The following is a 14,276-nucleotide window of genomic DNA, read 5'->3' on the forward strand; positions in this document are numbered from 1 at the left end:
CAAAACACCTCAAGTCTGCCTCCTTTGTACTAATTTTGGATTGTTTTCTCACTGATGATTGGTCAAAATAGGTAAAGTTCAGATTTTTTAACCGTTATTTTAAGTAATTTTGTCTTTTGAAAAACTGCCAATAGGTAAAGATATTTTTACATAAATTTATACAAAAAAAAACAACAAACCTCAGCTACTTGTAAATAAGAAATTTTTACTTAAACTTTTTTAAAACCCAAGGTAAAAGAATCTTTCAGGACATTTTGTCTTGTTTTAAGTCAAAATATCTCACCCCATTGGCAAAAATTATTTTTCTTGACAAGTAAATATGACTCAAATTAAGATAAAATACTATTTTTGAGCAATTTTTACTTATTAACTGATTTTTTTATTTATATTTTTCAAGGTTTTTGTAGGATTCACATCAAATAATATTGCATTAGATCATCAAATGTAAACTAAAAAGCTTAAATAATTCATTATTGTGTGTATTCTAAATAAACAAGTATTATTTCATCATATTTTTAAAAGATTATAATAATAATAATAATTGTTATTATTTTCAGCAGCTGAGAAAACTGCCAAAGTACCAAATGTTTAATTTGTTGAGATATTGTCCATATTTGCCCTGAACTAAATTCCTGAAAGTCTGGGCCTGCTGTGACTGTCAGAGCTTTATCAGTCATACATCCCAGAGCTTAGAATATCAAGAAAAATATGTCCGTCTGATGCTACAATTTTATTTTGTCACAGTAATAAATTAGCATCAAAAATGCTTATGTTTTCAACTAACAGACACCTCACACTAACAATCTGTGTCAAGATGTCTGATGTGGGAGTATGATTTCAAGGCTGTACATTGAGAAATATGAAAAAAAAAATCAGGCGCTAAGTAAAATGTTTGTCAAAACATGACCAATTTATAGAAAAATTGATTTATCGGTCAGCATGAAAACCTCATGTAATTACATATTTAAGTAGCAAATGGTCTTTAGAAAATAAAACAACATATTGAATATGGCTATGTCACATAATTACTGTTTAAATGCAACTGAAAGAGGGACTGAAAAAAAAAACGGAATAGCAAAATAGCTATATAGATAGGGTTCTATCACCCATCCCCCATGTTTAGCACCTAGTAGTGGCTTAATATACATAACAAAAGATGGCCTAATGGGATGCAAATTACCCCAGCACTGCCATTTGGCAGTCTCTGGTAGAAAAAGGGGTCATATGAAAATCCTGGTAATTCTAGTGCTAGACCCAGTGCAGGTTGTGGGAGAGAGGAGAATGACTCTCACACCATGCATGAGACTCAGACACAGAAGGAACTGCCCAGCGCTGTCAGAATGCTTCACCCAAAGTGAAGATCCGTCCTTCCTGCTGCTGTTAGATTTTACAACCAGCCCTTCTCCCAGTAAACCACTTTACCACCAAAATTTCTTTAAAAATCCTAGTAAACCACTCACATCTTTGTACACTGACACTTTACTTACACTAAGAATACAGAACGTACATTTATTTAGATGATATATACATTGTGCAATACTTATATTGAATACTAATACAATACTGTGATATTCTACAGTATAATGTGCAATATCCTGTACAATGGTCATGTTCATTAGTTGTAAATATTCTTCAGAGCTTTTTGATATTTCTATTTTTTATTATACTTTATATTTCATTATTTATTTTCATTATTTATTTACTATTAGTTTTTCTTTGTTACCTCTTTTTTTTATTACTGAGTACTTTACTGTCCATTTGCTGCGGTGAATTTCTCCACTGTGGGACTAATAAAGAATTACCATTATCTTATATACATTTTTCCTTGCTCGTATATCAGTTATTAAAATATAATGTCCAGTTTTCTAAAAGTTTAATTATGCATCAGAAGTTAATTTAATTAATTACCTTCAAGCTTTTCTGGGACTGAATGACGGTTTGGTGTTGTTTTGTTAGAATTCAAAGATGATGTGACATGAGATCCTGGGAAATAAGAGTCCACAGAGTGTTAGTAACAGGTTAAAATACATGAGGCATAATAAGTTGCATATGTAAATACATTACATGATGTTATTCAATATGTTAATGTTAGTCACAAAAATGTGAATCACTAGATTGTGTTGTTGGGTTTCAGGATCTATGTTAGTCAACACGAAACAAGAGAAACATGTTTTTATGCTTAAACACAACACAACACTTACAACTGACCAAATGTAGAAATGAATAGGGTAAAATGAGAGCAGAGTGGAACAGAAATACTAACCTGATGTGAGTTTTTCTGTAAGACAGAGAGCCAGAAAGAACATCCACTTGCACTCCATGTTGCTGATGCTTATGACTGAAAAGTTCTTTCCCATTCAGCTCCAGCCTGTGACAACATCAGCTTTGTGCACATAAACCACCTGAGTTCATTTTCTTGCTCATTCTCTTAATGAATCACAATTTCAAACAGCAACGTAGAGATACGCAATAATCAGTTTTCTCCTACTCACCAGACTCACTCTTCTGTACATTTGGCTATGTTGCTCTGGACTTGTGTTAACTGGTGAATTGGTGTCTGTGTTAATTTGTATGTATGTTCTAGTTAAATAACCCTCTGTATAAACCACTAATGCAAAGTGTCTCCTGATGGTGTTCACTCCTTCATTTAGTAAATCAGCCACAAAACACTGAAACGCTGATTATCATAGTGTGTCATAATGGTATATATGGTGTGTTTGTGTGCTTCTGAAAAACATTACCAGTAAACAGATTGAGATAGCATGTAATTCACAGGATGCGGTTAGATCTGACCATAACATGTAGAATGTTAATAGTTACTTGTAAGGATGTGGTGAGGTGTGACTGTGACTGGGACCCCGGACTTTTGTCACATACATATCTTGTAGGTGTTGCACACTACCTCCTGTACATTTAAAAATTATACATTACCCCTGTACATTGAATAACTTGTATTGTATAATTTGCACATTTCTTACGGACTGCTGTGCAGGTCTTCCACAGAACATAGTTTACACTTTTTGTCTGTATTGTGTTGTACTGTCTGTTTGCACTAGTACTTGTGCTCCACTTGCATTTCTGTCTGCACTCGTGTTTTGTGTTGCACCATGGTGCCTGAGGTGTACTCTGAATATAGTTGAAATGAAAAAAAAAAGACTTAAAAGTGCAACTTGAGAACATCCATGTGGTGTAAATTATCATCTCATGTGCCCTTCAGAGAAAAATCATAAATCTACAAGCAAATATTTACTCAATAAAATAATAAATAAATAATATGACCTAATAAATGGAAGAAATGGTTTAGGGTTTGCTTGATTTTAAGTAAAGTACATCAATTCATTCTAAGCTTAAATTGTTTTTAGAAATGTGTCACATACATTAATCAAATGTATATGATTGTTTCACTAAAAGGGTCTTTCACTGAAAAGTAAAGATGGGCATTTCCAGCTTCAATTTATGGCCATTTATATCATATCAACACTGAAGCTGTAAATATGTGATTTCCATCCATCCATCCATTATCCACCGCTTATCCGGGTCCGGGTCGCGGGGGAAGCAGTCGGAGCAAAGAAACCCAGACCTCCCTCTCCCCAGCCACCGACGCCAGCTCCTCCGGGGGTATACCGAGGCGTTCCCAGGCCAGTCGAGACATATAGTCTCTCCAGCGTGTTCTTGGTCTGCCCCGGGGCCTCCTCCCCGTTGGACATGCCCGGAACACCTCTCCAGGAAGGCGTCCAGGAGGCATCCGAACCAGATGCCCGAACCATCTCAACTGGCTCCTCTCGACGTGGAGGAGCAGCGGCTCCACTCCGAGTCTCTCCCGGATGTCCGAGCTCCTAACCCTGTCTCTAAGGGAGAGTCCAGACATCCTGCGGAGAAAACTCATTTCAGCCGCTTGTACCCGCGATCTCGTTCTTTCGGTCACTACCCAAAGCTCGTGACCATAGGTGAGGGTTGGGACGTAGATTGACCGGTAAATCGAGAGCTTTGCTTTTCTGCTCAGCTCTTTCTTCACCACAACGGACCGGTACAGAGCCCGCATTACTGCTGACGCTGCACCGATCCGCCTGTCTATCTCACGCTCCATCTTTCCCTCACTCGTGAACAAGACCCCGAGGTATTTAAACTCCTCCACTTGAGGCAGGATCTCACTTCCAACCTGGAGAGAGCACTCCACCCTTTTCCGACTGAGTACCATTGACTCGGACTTGGAGGTACTGATCCTCATCCCTACCGCTTCACACTCGGCTGCAAACTGGTCCAGCAAGAGCTGGAGGTCCCGGCTCGATGAAGCCAACAAGACCACATCATCTGCAAAAAGCAGACATGGGATCCTGAGACCACCAAACCGGACACCCTCCGCCACTTGGCTACGCCGAGAAATTCTGTCCATAAAAATTGTGAACAGAACCGGTGACAACGGGCAGCCCTGACGGAGTCCAACTCCGACTGGAAACCAGTCGGACTTACTGCCAGCCATACGAACCAGACTCCTGCTCTGTTTGTACAGGGACTGGATAGCTCGTAACAAAGAGCCCAGTACCCCATACTCCCTGAGCACCCCCCACAGAATACCCCGAGGGACACGGTCGAATGCCTTCTCCAGATCCACAAAACACATGTAGACTGGTTGAGCAAACTCCCATGCACCCTCCAGGATCCTAGCGAGGGTAAAGAGCTGGTCCTGTGTTCCACGACCGGGGCGGAATCCGCATTGTTCCTCCTGGATCTGAGGTTCAACTATCGGTCGGACTCTCTTCTCCAGTACCCCCGCATAGACCTTACCGGGGAGGCTGAGGAGTGTGATCCCCCTATAGTTGGAACACACCCTCCGATCCCCCTTTTTAAAAAGGGGAACCACCACCCCAGTCTGCCAGTCCAGAGGCACTGCCCCCGATGTCCACGCGATGTTGCAAAGACGTGTCAACCAGGACAGCCCCATAACATCCAGAGCCTTGAGGAACCCGGGGTGAACCTCATCCACCCCCGGGGCCCTACCGCCAAGGAGTTTCCCTACCACCTTGGCCACTTCAGCCCCAGTGATAGACGAGCCCCCCCCCCCCCCGGGGTCCCCAAGCTCTGCTTCCTCTGCGGAAGACGTGCCGGTGGGATTGAGAAGATCCTCGAAGTATTCCTTCCACCGTCTGGTGACGTCCCCAGTCAAGGTCAACAGTTCCCCACCCCCACCATATACAGTGTTGGTGGAAAACTGCTTTCCCCTCCTGAGTCGCCTGACGGTTTGCCAGAAACTTCTCGGAGCCGACCGAAAGTCATTTTCCATGTTCTCACCGAACTCCTCCAACACCCGAGTTTTTGCCTCAGCGACCGCCGAGGCTGCGAGCCGCTTGGCTCCTCGGTATCTGTCGGCTGCCTCCGGAGTCCCCTGAGCCAACCAGGCTCGATAGGACTCTTTCTTCAGCTTGACAGCCCCCCTCACCCGGGGTGTCCACCACCGAGTGCGGGGATTGCCACCCCGACAGGCACCGACAACCTTGCAGCCACAGCTCCGTTCAGCCGCCTCAACAATGGAGGTCCGGAACATGGCCCACTCGGACTCAATGTTACCAGCCTCCCCCGGGATGCAGTCGAAGCTCTGCCGGATGTGGGAGTTGAAGATCTTTCTGACAGGTTCCTCTGCCAAACGTTCCCAGCAAACCCTCAACACACGTTTGGGCCTGCCAGGTCTGTCCGGCATCCTCCCCCGCCATCTGATCCAACACACCACAAGGTAGTGATCAGTTGACAGCTCAGCGCCTCTCTTCACCCGAGTGTCCAGAACATATGGCCGCAGGTCAGATGATACGACTATAAAATCGATCATCGAAATGCGGCCTAGGGTGTCCTGATGCCAGGTGTACTTGTGGACACCCTTATGTTCGAACATGGTGTTCGTAATGGACAAACTGTGACGAGCACAGAAATCCAATAACTGAACACCACTCGGGTTCAGATCAGCGGGGCCGTTCCTCCCAATCACGCCCCTCCAGGTCTCACTGTCATTACCCACGTGAGCATTGAAGTCCCCCAGCAGAACAATGGAGTCCCCAGAATGAGTGTTCTCCAGCACTCCCTCTAGGGTCCCCAAGAAGGCATGGTACTCTGAACTGCTGTTCGGTGCATAAGCACAAACAACAGTCAGAGCCCTTTCCCCAACCCGAAGGCGCAGGGAAATTACCCTCTCGTCCACTGGGGTAAACCCCAACGTACAGGCGCTAAGCCGGGGGGCTATGAGTAAGCCCACACCTGCCTTACGCCTCTCACCCTGGGCAACTCCAGAGTGAAAGAGCATCCAGCCCCTCTCGAGGAGATTGGTTCCAGAGCCCATACTGTGTGTCGAGGTGAGCCCAACTATATCTAGTCGGTACCTCTCAACCTCGCGCACCAGCTCGGGCTCTTTTCCCACCAGAGAGGTTACGTTCCATGTTCCAAAAGCCAGTTTCAGTAACCGAGGATCGGAACGCCAGGGCCCCCGACCCCGACCACCACCCGATCCACAATGCACCAGACCCGGATTACTACCTCTCCCACAGGTGGTGGGCCCATGGGAGAGTGGACCCATGTATCCCCTTCGGGCTAAGCCCGGCCGGACTCCATAGGTGAAAGTCCGGCCACCAGGCGCTCGCCAAGGAGCCCCTCCCCCAGGCCTGGCTCCAGGGTGAGGCCCCGGTAACCCTGCTCCGGGCAAGGGAGGCTGTGTCCTCGTTGTCTTTTTCATCTGTGTCTTTAAATATGTGATTTTATAATGTTAAAGTGTGTATGTATACATGATTCCAGGTAGGCTCTGGACCCACCGCGACCCTTGAACTGGATAAGCAGTTACAGATAATGAATGAATGAATGAATGAATGAATATATATATATATATATATATATATAGTTATAAGAAACCATGACATTAACTTTCACTGTTACGCAGACGACACGCAATTGTATATTTCAGCCAAGCCCAATGACAAACACAGATTAAAGAAAATAGAGGACTGTGTAAAAGACAGGAAAGGCTGGATGTTGCGTAACTTCCTCCTTGCCACTGTCGCCCCTGGCCTTGCTCACCTGGGGATTTTTACATTTCATGTCAAATCTTTGTCTTACTGGAATTCTGTGAAGCTGCTCTGTGACAACCTCAGTTGTAAAAAGTGCTATACAAATAAATTTGATTTGATTTGATTAATGTATATAAGGACGGCTCCCGGTTGTGACATGATCGATTATTATAACTCAAAGATCATTTCCATTTAAATGATTTCATTTTGTTATTATTTATGTTTTTTAATCAACTTTTTTGTAAATAGGGTTTGTAGAAAAGACAAAGTTTAACCTATTGATAAGAGTGCTTTCAAGACTGAGACAAATACATATTTGCTCTTATGATGTGGGTCTGTTCTATAGAAATCACTAAAGGATGAAGGAGCTTTCCGTGTTTAGAGTTACTAAACACTGCACATTAAATAACACATAACCTTTTGTTACATTTTATAAATTTCCCATTTTATGACATTCATTCTTTGAATAAAAACATTTGGAATTAGGTCACGTTAGGTCATGTAAAATCTAATGTTATCCCTGTTCGATTGATCACTTTATGGCTGAAAGAAGTTACGTCTGTGTAAAATTGTGTGTCTTGGCAACCCTGTGTGATGTGGTTAGACAGAGAGTGGGATCTACTTAACAGAGCTCTGTTCTGTAATTGGCACGTCAAAGAGAATACACTTGGTCACACACCTTGGCCTTGTCTTAGAATTGCCTGTAATAAATTACAATTTTGGACAAGAGGACCGGTAGTGAAAAGTAAAGGCAAATCTGAAGTCAAAAACAAGCCAGGGTCAGCAATACCAAAATTATAACTTACAAAAGAATTTTCTATAAATTCCTTAATATTCACTGTAATCTTATTTATTGCAATTTAATACAGAAACTCGTAGATGTAATACATCTTGCTCATTTTATTTTCTATTTGGAGGACAGCATTATTAAAAAGCCAACGTTTGTAGGTTTACTCAGTAAATTCTTACCCCATACAGACACATGAATTGTTTCTAGTAAAGTCCCCCCAGCGTAGGACACATCACAGGTGTAAAATCCTTCATCTTTAGTGGAAAAGTGAGGAATAATCAAGCTGTAGTCTTCCTTTGTATTAATATATTTTCCATCTTTACAGCTGTTGTGGTCTGAGTCATTTTGGCCACAGCAATACTACAGTTCTTCTCTGGTGTGCTGATTTTTTTTTTTTTTTTTTTTACATATTTACACACCCTTCTTTTTTTATTGTACTCAATTGTAAAGTGTAACCTAGGTATGTGAAAGGCACTATGCAAGTGTAAAATAATATTTTTATTATTATTATTAGTAGTAGTATTGTATTAGTATTTCATTATGATTGGCTTTCTCCAAATTTAACCTAACATAGCAATTATATTAGAATGCTTTTTTTTTCGTTGGCACATTAGCTGCCAAGTTACAAAAAGACTTAAGACAGACTATCTAGTGTGGGTAATATAGAGCATTCTCAGTTTGTGTCCAGTGTTAATGCTATTGTATAAATGTGGAATCGTATTCCAATATTTTAGATATGGTTTTTAATTTTGTTTATATATATATATATATATATATATATATATATATATATATATATATATGAGAAAGAGAGAGTCTACCTCACCAGTTGACCACAGTATTTGAAGACATGGGACTGTGTGTCCGACAGGTTACTCTGCCACAAAGAACAGTCGCACTGTTTCTCTTCACCCTGTACACTGTAGACTTCATGTGTAGATCACCAAACTGCCACCTGCTCTGATGACTGTGATCCTTATCCATACTCACAATCCTGTGATCCATACTCCACTACATGTGTAGTGGAGTATGGATCGAATAAAGAAATGAAAAGTTCTGAATGAAAGACTCTCCACTCTGATAAGGATTTTTTGGAACAGAACCCCACATTCCACAAAATTGCGTGTGTGCGGAAAGACTCTGCAACTCCACACACACACACACACACACACACACACACACACACACAAACTCACGCACATCAAAGGCTAAGCAGGACACGTTCCGTCTTCTTCAGAAATGGAAAGAAAACAGACCCAGTTTATGACGCTTTTAAGCCAGAAGGAGATCAAACAAAGTGTTGGAGAATGGGATTAACAAACCCAGTTTTATTTGCCTTCAGCGTCAAGATGGCGACTGATTATCTTCTGCAAATCGACAGATGGCCCCCAGAATTGACCTTGCGGTGAACTCCCATAACTCCGCTCAAACCAAACAAATAGCATGGACCAACAGTGCCCCCAAGTGGATGTTTGCGAAATCATGTTTCGCCCTGCCGCCTTCTAAATGCATAACGAGTGTTTATAAACATGTTTATGCAATATGTATGATGCTAGTATGAATGTTACTCTCTGTTATTCTCAAGTGAATGTGTACTAACTAATGAAGTGATGTGTATTACTGTTCCAATCCTGAGGGAAAACTTCTGTCTCTGTTTAAGAATACGAATTAGTTTTTAACATCTAGAATAGTGGTAACGTATTCAAGCTCTATATATATATATATATATATATATATATATATATATATATATATATTTGATAAAAATTATCGAGTACACTCATTATGCTATACCACAAGTATGTATAAGTATTTTTTACTTTATTCAGTTTTCTATGTATACGTGACTCTCTTCCCTCTCTGAAACGTGAAACAAGTCACGTAAGCCTCAGACCCAGGATCCAATCAAAGAAAGGAGACCTCCCAAATGGGCGTGACCGCGCCACATCTGAAAAGGCAGTGCCCAGCTCTAAGCTCGCACTGTTCAGCACTCTGTTCTACTTTTTCCTCTTCGCTTTTTAGCTTCACACTCTTTTACGCTCCTCACATCGCTCTCTCTTTACTTCACTTGCGACGCTCTACTTCTTCTTACGCCGACAAACTACTCTCCAAGCGAACTTTATAGAGGACCTCACTCAACTTCCAAGGGACGCCTTGTGCCAGTTAGCAGTGTGATACAGAAACTACAGAGTAACGTCGAGCAATTTTCAGTAATCTTTTCTTTGTTTATTTGTGTTCATGTTTGTCGCCCAATCAAAGTTTAATCTTACGACTGATCAAAGCAGGTGAAACTTATTCATGGCCAGAGTAAGAGACACCGCCAAGATAGAGGAAAATCGTAAAATAAGTAAAAGCTTATTAATTCGATTTTTAGTTCTGGAGACTGCAAGGACAAGCAAACTTCTGTTCCAAAGCTTCCATATGGATGGAACATCCCACTCAGGACAGTGAGCCAGAGAAAATCCTTTCATCTGCGTCACCACGCTCTGAGCACGCCCGAGGCGGCCTGACTCGAGAGTGACCAAGTCTATGCTGACCCAGCCTGAAAAGCTCCCATGGAAGAACTGCAAGAACCAAGCGGGACTCCGCTCTCCCATAACCTCAGAGCGCCTCTGTACCCATCGAGTGGTTGAAATCAACAGAAAAGTAAGCTAAGATTCCTCATTTCCAGAGCTGAAATTTGAATTAAATCTCTTAGTAACATAATCTTAATCAGACCATAGCAACACATCTTTTCCAAGTCATATCGCCTGGCCTATTTCTAAATTCGAACCGGTTTGACCTGCGCTGATCCCGTGAGACCCAGTGCCTGGCCCCCTCAACCTCTACACTCTCCCGGTCCCTCATACAAGGACCTGGACAAAATCGCGCAAGATCCACAAAGATCCGCCCGGGACCCTTCCCCCACTCCATGGGCCAGTGAGGGCCCGAAATCTCCTCCACCCTCACACCACTACAAGCGCTACCCTCCTCGCAGGCCAGACAGAAATCGTGGCAAAGATTTCTGGAGCCCTCGGGACAGGGCTGGGTATGGTCGTGACTACTACCCTGCAGAAAACTGCGGTGCCCTGATGCCTGCGAGCGAGGCACCCTCATATATGTGGATGACATACTCATGTGTAACCACTCCCTACAGGCACACATTGACGAGATTGATCATGTTCTTGACCAGCTCACAACAGCAGGTGTGAAAATATCACTCTCCAAATGTCAGTGGTGCAGAACAAAGGTGAATTACGTCGGTCTGCTCGTAAGCACTGATGGTGTTGAACCACAAGTGAGTCGAATGCAAGGGTTAACAGACCTTGCAGCACCCACCAATCTTAAGGAACTCCGTAGTTTCTTAGGAGTATGCAACTACTCACGCCAGTTCATAGAAAACTATGCAGATCTAGCTCGTCCACTTTATGACCTACTAAAAAAGGATACTCCATTCACCTGGGGCGAAGCCCAGGAACAAGCCATGCAGGCACTGAAATCGAAACTGTGCACGGCCCCATGCCTTGCCTACCCTGACAGTAGCAAAGAATTCTACCTAGAAGTAGGGTTCTCTGACCACTGTCTCAGCTCCGGTCTGTAACAATTACATGACAGAGACAAACGTGTCATAGCCTATGCTAGTAAAACTATGCTGGCTGCTGAACACAAATATAGTGACTGCAAAAAAGCATTACTAGCAACAGTGTGGGCAGTCAAACATTTCTCCAACTACCTAGGTGGTCAGAAGGTGATTGTTGAAACTCATCATCAGCCAGTCACTTTCCTGAACAGCCAACGAATTCGAGAGGGTGTAGTAACTAACGCTCGAGTGGCCTCCTGGCTAATGGCTCTCCAAAGCTTTGATCTGGAGGTGCGTTATGCACAAAACTACAAGAGCCCCCTAGACACAGGCCTTGCTTCCTGCAGGCGATGTGAAGGAGACATTCCTTCCCAAGTGCCACAAGCTCCAGAAACCCTCTTACCTACCGTGGCTAACCACCACTATTTCGACCCTAACACATGCAAAGACCTTGTCACTGCATATGTAGATGGTTGTTTGTTCCGCCGAGAACACACCCTAATGTCAGGGGTGGGTTTGTCGGAATAAACGGGTGGCCTCATGAACCCCTAATGTTCAAATTGGGTGCTCAGTCCTCCCAATATGCTGAAATAGAAGGAATTCTCATCACAATTCAGTCTGCGGTCCAGAAAAGCGTAAAAACGTTGGTGATCTGCACAGACTCCAACTATGCGCGCCTAAGCTTCACATGCTACTTGAAACTGTGGAAAACCAACAACTACACCACATCAAACAAAAAGCCAGTCAAACACAAAGAGCTTTTCGCGGTGTGTGAACACTTGGTAGACACACATGACCTGCAGATCTACTGGAAGAAAGTGAGGGGTCACTCCCGAGTCCCGGGAGATGACAAAGAATTCAATGACCAGGCAGATAGCTTAGCCAAACAAGGGGTCCGCGAAGGCACATCATGGACATTCAATCCCTCCCTTTATCCAAACCCGCCCGACATCGAAGTCCTAGCTATTACACGGTCTCGAACTGTAGCGACGGCGTCGCCTGACAATGCTAAAACTACCATTGTCTCTATTAACCCTGCTTTTTCTGACGCTGACTTAGTTACTCTCCAAGCTCGGGACCCATCTATTTCTAAAATGCTTAGCCATGTCTCTGACCCATCTACAGGTCCCATCTCAGCCCAAGATCTTGACACCATACCAGGCCTTAAAGACCTATACGGCGCCAGAGCGTCCCTCCAAGTTGTCTAAGGCTTGCTTGTTCATGCCACTGACTCACACACTTCACCTGCGTTCGTGGTTCCTCAGTGCCACAGGGGGGTGATGCTGATGCACGCCCATGACTCCCCATCTGCGGGACACAAAGGGGTTAAAGCAACACACCATGTGCTCCGGCAGGTGGCATATTGGCCCCACATAGTAAAAGATGTGGCTGATTACATTAAAGGCTGTCTGGTATGTTGCCAATTTCAACCCTCAAATCCTCTTCATAGAGCCCCCTTGCAAAAGAAAGGGTTATCCTTCCCTTGGTCAAACCTCCAGATAGACTGGGTTGGACCACTCACTCGAACAGTAAGAGGTAACAAGTACTTCCTCACAGTCACGTGTGCATTCACTAAATGGGTAGAATGCCTCCCCGCACCGGATGACACAGCGCTAATCACTGCATACTTACTGATGAACCATGTCTTCTCACGGTTTGGCCTACCCAGCCTTGTCGACTCTGACAGAGGGACACATTTCACAGCTGAGGTCATGCAGCAGCTCTGGCAACTCTTAGGAGTAAAAGCCAGCCTTCACATTAGCTACCATCCTCAAAGCTCAGGTCAGGTAGAGCGAGCCAACCGAACTGTTGTTAGCATACTGAAAAAGTACGTAGCAGCAAACCAGCGAGACTTGGATGTCAAGCTACCCCTTGTACTGATGGCCATACGGGCGACCCCACAGGATGCGGTCGGGGTCTCACCCTTTGAGTTGATGACAGGGAGACAGATGACTCTGCCTCTACATCTGTTATATCAGCCAGGTGAAGCTAGCATAGCAGTAGCCTACACCACTCATCAGTATATGGAGGATCTGCAGAAACACCTCAAAGCCACTTTCGCCTTTGCCCAGCAGAAACTGGAAAAAAGTGCAGAAGGTCACAAAGCGACCCCCTGGGGATCAATCTTGAATTTCCCCTGGGGATCAATAAAGTATCTATCTATCTATCTATCTAAGCGTACTATGATCACAAGGCATCCCACGACGAACTCCAAATAGGGGACAAGATATGGTACTGCATCTTTGTCCAACCTGTTGGAAGGTTGCGAAAAACAGGGGGGAATCTGGCCCGCAAATTCCTACCCCGATGGTCCGGTCCCTATAAGATCACAGACAAACTGTCCCCAGTTGTTTACAGGATCAAGATAAACAAAGTTCGGGGCAGTACTGAGCTCAAGTGGGTCCACCACAACCAAATCAGACCACACACAACCCCCATGGGACTTGTAGGGGATACTAACACTTGTGTTAGGTCATAAACAATAGAACCAAAGGCAAGAAGGGTGTTGGTTAACAAACAACTACAGCCTTCTACTCACACCTTAGTTCTTCTATTCCTTTTTCCCCTTTTCCTCTCACTCTTCAACAAGCAACAAGCTTCTAACCAGACTGAGGACACTCAGGGTGCAAGACCCTAGTCCCTCATCGTCAATTATTGTAGAGTGTTTACCCTAGAAAAATTTTTATCAAAAGGGGGATATAGTGAAAAATTTTATAACTTGTCTAAAACGACTCGCCATAAATACCCTAAATCTAACCATGAGCATCTCTCCTGGTAGGATGGCCCCACTGCTCATTCTCCTGATCGTCAGCTCCCTAGGAACCGCCATGCTCCCTGAAGTGATTGAACCGGGTCTTGACTCCGGAATAATACTGAAAGACCA

This window comes from Hoplias malabaricus, chromosome 12, assembly GCF_029633855.1.
Source record: "Hoplias malabaricus isolate fHopMal1 chromosome 12, fHopMal1.hap1, whole genome shotgun sequence".
In the NCBI taxonomy this organism is placed as follows: domain Eukaryota; kingdom Metazoa; phylum Chordata; class Actinopteri; order Characiformes; family Erythrinidae; genus Hoplias; species Hoplias malabaricus.